This window comes from Perna viridis, chromosome 2 (genome assembly GCF_037379345.1).
Source record: "Perna viridis isolate PV_CMFRI_1.1 ecotype Kerala chromosome 2, ASM3737934v1, whole genome shotgun sequence".
Lineage (NCBI taxonomy): Eukaryota > Metazoa > Mollusca > Bivalvia > Mytilida > Mytilidae > Perna > Perna viridis.
This window is the reverse complement of record NC_142446.1, coordinates 24489806-24497339: the sequence shown is the minus strand read 5'-3', so window position 1 is coordinate 24497339 and position 7534 is coordinate 24489806. Positions and strand designations below refer to the sequence as shown.

The 7534-nt window shown below is 32.1% G+C and overlaps 1 protein-coding gene across 1 annotated transcript in view; it reads left to right on the top strand.

Annotated features, from left to right (window-relative positions):
- Window positions 1-7534, top strand: part of LOC148624182 (uncharacterized) — a 249930-nt gene that overhangs the window by 127030 nt on the left and 115366 nt on the right. The window lies entirely within an intron of this gene.

The following is a 7534-nucleotide window of genomic DNA, read 5'->3' as shown; positions in this document are numbered from 1 at the left end:
CTGCCCCAAAGTTGGTTAAGCAAGGATAACGTAGTAAAATAATAATAATAATAATGAACAAACATTATACTTTTCATAAAAGGACGTCATGAAATAGAACGACGGTAATTCAGGAAATAAAAACATAAGGATGTAATAAAAAATAAAATGGTGATGTAGACGATCATATTAGAATAAGTTCTTCACAAGATTAGCTTTTTAAAAAGCTGAGATCATTTATTTGGCATAATATAGGGGAACTTCAAATTTATAAGGAATAAAAAGTGAATAGAAATAGTTTTCAATACTTAAATTAGAATGTATTTTGGAGGTTGGAAGGTTAGAAATATCAGTACTATTGAACTTCTGGATTATCTTAATGGTACATGTATCTAAAGGTCTGTTCATTATCACCCTCTTGCAGTTCTTTGATTAATATCATAAGTGGAAATATAGAGTATGGATGTTGTTGTCCTAATAGATCAAATCGCATGCCTTTATTCTTGTAGTTGCTTTGAACCTTTGCCAAAGTAAATAATACAGAAACTGTAGTCCAGATTATCTATATCTGGTAGGGAAGTTGCCTAGTACCATACATCAATGCACTTCAAATTTCATCTTTTCAATACTTAAAGTCGCGGTGATTTAACCGAAACTTTAAATGGAGGAGTACATGAGGCATTGTGTCAATTCGACATAATTTTTGTTTGGATGTTGCTTACAACCCAAGAAGCATGTACTGATATGACCAAATACCATTCATCCAGCATTAATAATTGTGGAGATTGACTCGTTCATTTTCTAAACATAAATTCGTTTTGACAAGAAAAAAAGCTGAGTGGTTACGATTGAAAAAAAATACGCCCTGCATTCGATATTGTAACCCTCAAATTTAAAAACAAATGAAAAGATAGTCGAAGAAAGGAAAGGAAAGGCAGAAGTCAAATCCAAGAGAAAATAGATGATAGTACAGAAAAAAAACAAAAAAAGTGAAGAACATAGAAATTTTTTGAATGAATGGAAATAATTTGGCTAGTTGAATTTATATTTGGCTAGCAAGATCAATATTCCACTAGCCAGAATTGCAAGTTGGGAAAAAACCCAATAGGCATACAACTTTTTGAAACAGAATTACTAGAGTACGGACTTGAAGGACATATTAATTTGAATAACACAGAGGAAGGGAACCGACCAATATTTGCGAATTAACGAACAGTCTAGTCAGGCATTGAGAGAAGTCAACCGAACTCATAAAAAATTTGGAATAAATGACTGTTTAAATTGTTTGGACTTTATTACAAGAAATTAAATTTGTTGATAAATTAACACAAGTTTGTAATAGTCTGTGTCGGCCAGTATGCACTTGATCAGAGCCGTGCAATGAACATTTCTATAACATTTGATTTTATTGTTAAAGATTTTTTCCACAACATACATTGTTTTGACTTCGATTTTGACTGACAAAATCAGAGTATGGATTCATTCTATGTACATACTCGTGCTCATTTATGAGCATAATGCACAGCACATGAAAACATAAAAATACATGTACAACACTGTGTCCAGTCTTCTACGATGACAGCACCCATATTACAATGTGAACTACACCATTGTACATAAAGTCTCATACATAATATCATGGTTCATATCAATCAACTCAAAAGTTGTTTGCATTTCCATTAAATTAAATCATCCCCTGCCACTAGCTATGATGGAAGAAATGTGTCAAAGTCACAATTATTTCCCAGACAGCATGCCTCCGTTGGACCAACGTTGGCTGATGGTTGGTGCGTTGGCTTTTAGTTGGCGTTGGCAAGACGACGTTGGCCCAATGTTGGCCCAATGTAGTAGTTTGTAGTTATGGAAATATTTCTTCTTGATTTATTTTTAACCAGAATTGTTTTTACATGATATCCAAATAGTTAAACACGATATTTAGATATTTAAGGTCATAGTTTTCCTTTCCTCGTTTGTCTACCCCGGACTTGACTTTTTTATGAGCAACTCTGCGGGTGTTTCTAGAAAAGCAGAGGACGCTTACCCTACCGGTGCACCTGGTCCATGCTCCCAGTTTATAGTGGAGTCCGAGTTGCTCATTTACTTTTGTATACCTTACTTTGTATGTATGATTTTAGTTACTTTATGTTCTTTGTTGTGTATATCTGTTTTCCATGTCTGGTCTTTGTCCCTGGATTACATTCTTTTGATTACCGCTATAACCTTGGTTCCCTTGATTACTCTTTAAATACTTTCATATCAAAAACAATTTCTACGTTGGCCCAACGTTGGTCCAACGTTGGCCCTACTATAATCAGAATTTTCGTAGTCACAAGCTATTTTCAAGGACAAAAAGCTATTTCCTGATATAGTTTTGGGTTCAATTTACTATCAGGGTTATGCCAGATTATAAAAACATAGTTTACGGGGCATTCATCGGGTTCACTTAACAAAAACGATAAATATCAAAGACTCAATCGACAAAAACCTTATGTCACAAATTAGGGTTCCCCTAAAAACATACATTGAAAAATATATATTTAAGACGTAGCGTACGGCAAAATTTCGACGTTTTTTTTTTTTTTGTATTGCGACGCACATCGTTCTATAATTGTAACGTGTAAAAAGAAGCGTGCTTATTTAATTCTTTACATAAAATAACAATTTTTTTTGTAAAAAAATAATTACATCCTGATATGGTAAATAGTTTGGCATCAACCATTTAAAATGATTTGAAGGAAATTTCATCCTATGAGAAAAATGTTAGGAATTATGAAACCATATTTCGTACTGCGCCAAAAAAAAGTAAAACACCCTCACTAAAACAGAAACAACAAACCTACAAGCAAAAAAGTCAGTACACCCCCACCCCCCGGAAATCAAATTGTGGAAGCGTATAAAGTGAATTTATTTCTTTCCTATTTGGTTTTATATTTGTAATGTAGATGTACATTGTATGTTGAAATTTCCGAATACATGTACTCGTTCCGAAATTCTAAGGTCTGTTGCTAAACATAAAACATTGCTGAACATTACGAGTAAACAAAACTTTGGCAAAGCTCCTTCTTGACAAAATTTGAGAGCGAAATCTCCCGTTTTAATTATACGACGAAAAAAACTTGCGGTCGTATAATGTTATGGCGCAGTCGTCGTGGTCGGCGGCGACATCGTAGTACGCGTCGTCGTCTGGGGACACTTCGTTTCGGTGCGATAATTTTAGTTGTGGTTGACGAATTGTTCTGAAATGTTGATATGATTTTACTAACAACTATGAAGATTCCTATTTAATTCGGACTTTGTTGCCCTTGCTGCTTTAGAAAAAGGGGCCAAAAAAGGTAAAAAAAAACGTAGATTGTTTTTTTGTTCGATTTTAATTATTCTATTTTAAATGTGTTCTTTATTTAATTAGGGTAAACAAATGTACAGCAGATTTTATGTTTTTGGACCGTTTTCAAGTTATAGGGGGTCAAAGTTGGGCAACAATTTCATATTTCTTTTTCCTGTTTTCTTTTCAACATTTCTTTCATTATTTTATCAGATTCGCTAAAATCTTTTTTTAATTCATTTCCACAATCTTATTAATTCAATCTAGTATCGTAACTTTTCAATACTTTTTTATTGTTTTTAAAAGTAAGTTAAAGGAGTTTTTACGTCGCAAAACAGAACGTCAAAAATGCGCTTTGTGACATTTTTGTTAGACACGAGTTTACATTATATAATAAGCATTTGTTAAGCCGAAAAAAAAAATGAAATGATAAAACCATAGAGGAGGATGAATACATTTTTAAGTGTATGAAGAAATCGACTCAACACAATTTGCCTTTTTGAACAATTCGTTCGAATTTCGCATTGTGAACGCGTAAATAAATGAAATATACAAATTACCATTACTTTCAGAATACACTATCTACAGCATATTTACATGTAAAACTCAAATTTCATAGTTATTACTTCACTCAAAGCTAACGAAAAAAAGCTTTTGATAAAGACCGGGTAGCACGCAACTTGTAGAAATCGTCGGGAAAAAACAACGTGACATCACAACATACGTGCGTATTTATCTTCTATTAGACAATAAAACTCATTATTTTTTTAGAATAAACATGATATTCTGAATATTTATACAGTTCTTTAAGAGTGAATATACTTTGATGAAAATACTATTCGTTGTTATATTTTACAACGATAAGCAAAAAAGTAGCCAATGGCCAAAGTCGAAAAAATTATGACTTGTGACACAATTGAAATACGGACAAAAAGCCTTTTAACAAAAAGACTGATTGAACATTTTATATATATTTTCATTGGGGTAATGTAAATTGTCAATATAGTTGATAAAAGTCCCGATTAAAAAAAAAGCTGTTCGCATAACTTTAAAAAAAAATGTCTTCAAATCGATTTCTTTTCATTTTCACAATGTCCACATCAAGGGAGATATTTATGATATTGTAATAGGCTTTGATTTTATCAATTTTAACAGTTATTTTTAAGTGAGCTAAAAATGCATTACATTGATGGGCTGTTATTTCTTAATATAACATTTCTTGACATCATGCAAGACTGAAGTTTTGTATCTGAGTTAACTCGATTACCTTCAATGGGATGATATTTAGTCATGTGCCTTCTCAAGTTTGCAAAGACTTTTAAAGACACTTTACACTCAGGAAAAACATGCTTCTTGGAACCATGTGTTAGGTGTGTGACTTGTCCAGATGTTTTTTTAGCATAAGTGTGCACTATGGCAACTTGATTTTTATTTAGATTATGCATGTCTACTGGAAGTGTATACTTAATAGTTTTTTTGCCAAGTTCTTGTGTTGCTATTATCCTCAATAGATGTTGGGTCTTTTTGGTGAATAGATGACACTTTATTTCGCTTTTCAGTGACAGATTCATAGTGACCACCACCAGCACGATGCCAAGCGATGTGAATAGTTGCTGAGGCTGATCAGAACGAAATGTGTTTTCATATGTGGCAACACGATTTTGTAAGTCACCTCCAACAGTTACCAAGATGTTAATTCTAAGAGCCATGGCTAGTGCCAGTATGCACTCCTGTCCTGCATAAGTATTTAATTGTCCTAAATGATTAATTTGCTCTAGTGCAGAACCACTACCATCCATAAAATAGTCTCTAAATATAGCTACATTACCTCTGAGTGTATCCACAGCTAAATTTCTTAACTGAACATGATTGTCTTGGTGTCCATAAAGGGAAACACTTATAGATTTAGACAGGCAGTTACCATCACCAATAATTGGATTTCTTTGTAATCCAAAAGATTCCAAACACCTTGACTGTTGGCCATACTCATCATCCAAATCACAGTAGATGTGAAGGATTCTGTTAAATTCTTCAGTTTACCAATGAGATATCAAATATTATACAATTGTATATTATGGACCTATAATTTAAATGTAATAAAATATAAGATATCTTTTATGGTCAATAAAGCAAAAGATCAACTCTACAATTTCACACCAAATTAATACCTATTCCAATTTCTAGCAATCTTATATGCTGAACAATTTATATGATATCTCATACATTTGATAACATTTCTTATAAAGTGTATAAGATATCTTAAACAAATGCAACAACTGTTCCTCCCGTAAAAAGCGCCGCTTAATGAACTGAAATGAAAAGGAATTCGACCTTGAGGTTAAAGTTCAATGTCATAAGCCCCTATCCTTGGTACGTGACACATTCTTTAGGTGATCTACCCCAAGCCAAATATCAGAAGCCCACATTTGAAAACAAAAATGTTACTGTCTGGACACGAGTTTGTCACAGAAAGAAAAAAAAACACAAATTTGACCTTGAGGTCAATGTGCAAGGTCATAGGCCACTATCCATGGTGGTCCGTGACATATATTCTTAAGGTGATCTACCCACATGCCAAATATCAAAAGCCCACATCCAAAGACAAAAATGTTACAGCCTGGACACAAATTTGTCACCGCCTTATAATGCAATGTAACTGTTAAACTCACTATAATATTTAAGATATCATTGACTTATAATTGTTTTCTTGAAAGACTTTCTTAAAAGAGGTTTACCTGTTCGACGTCTAATTTAACTTCTTCCAAAGTAATGTTATTAAGCTGACAATATATTAAGTTATACAAACAATCATGAAATAGATATTGTTATGAAATTCTAAACTAAGATTAACAATTTAAAGATATTTTTGAGATACATGTAACTACTGATTTAAATAGATGTATGTACATGTATGAATGTATAGATATCATATTAGGAATCTAACTTACATGGTAAGGAAGATGACTACCATATAATATGGCAAAACATATAATAGTATTATTTCCTGCTACCAGCAAGACAAAAAAGATGTAGGTAGGTTGGGAAACTATTTTATTTTTCTAAAATATTTGATATTGAGTTAATGGTGAAGTAACTTATACTCTTAAAAATGCATGAGCCAAAATAGCAGTAAAATGTTTAGGGTATGTAGGATAGCTGTTAGCAGGAAACTGAATTATTATTTTTCAGGCCTAATCAAGAGATTATTTAATGTATGCCTCGCGTATGCCTTAGAATTGTAAATCTTGTCCTCATCTAATAGATTTTGGTGAAATATTACAATGAATATATAGGTATGCCTTGAATTTCCATAATAATACTGTTTTCACTCATGAAAGTTTCCATATTTGTAAAAAGAACAAGAAAAAATGCCACAAAATATATTCAAAATATGATAAATTAGTTTCCAACTGGCAGTGAAACAGGTATATATGTTGTTCCTGTGCAACAGCCAAAATTTCAAAGATGAAATGAACACTTGTACTCTGGTTGTTATATTGACCAATAAGATTAGCATTTTAAGGAGAAAATGTTGTTTTGTAGTTTTATCTTATTCTTAAAAATAATGCATATATATATTTATTCAAATAAATGTAAAGGATGGGGTTGTTCAACAACATAACTGCATTATAACCAAGTTGTGCATCATGTGTAAACGTGTGTGAATTAATAAATTCATGAAAGGCCAATAAAGGGGAGATAATCAAACTCGAAGGTTTAACAAGAAGTAAGTCCCCTTGACGGTGAAATGTACTTTCTTTGTGAGCTCCTGTTTGCGAATGTAATATAATGATAGGTTCATTGGGTGCCTTTGATTTGAAATTGTTATTTAAAATAAAATTACCTCCAAAATGTGGGTTAAGTTATTACTCAAGAATTGGTCTATTGTTGTCTCTTGTATGCTGTCTTCTACATTCTCTCTGGGTCTAATATCCTAAAATGGTAAGAATGTTTTTTTAATATAAAAGGATTTCAATTTATTGATAAAAAAGAATACAATTATATTCAAAATGATGAAGAAATCAATAAAAATGGGAAATATATAAATATTAAACAAGCACCATTAATAAGTACATGTATTATCTAAACATTCATATTATCAAGGAATTTGTAAGCAGGTATAATGATGAATGCTAGTATAATAATAATACTCACTGAAAAAGTAAAGTAAGAATGGTCCTCATCTGAGTACATGAATGATCCTGGTTTAACTAGAATCATCATTTACACCTG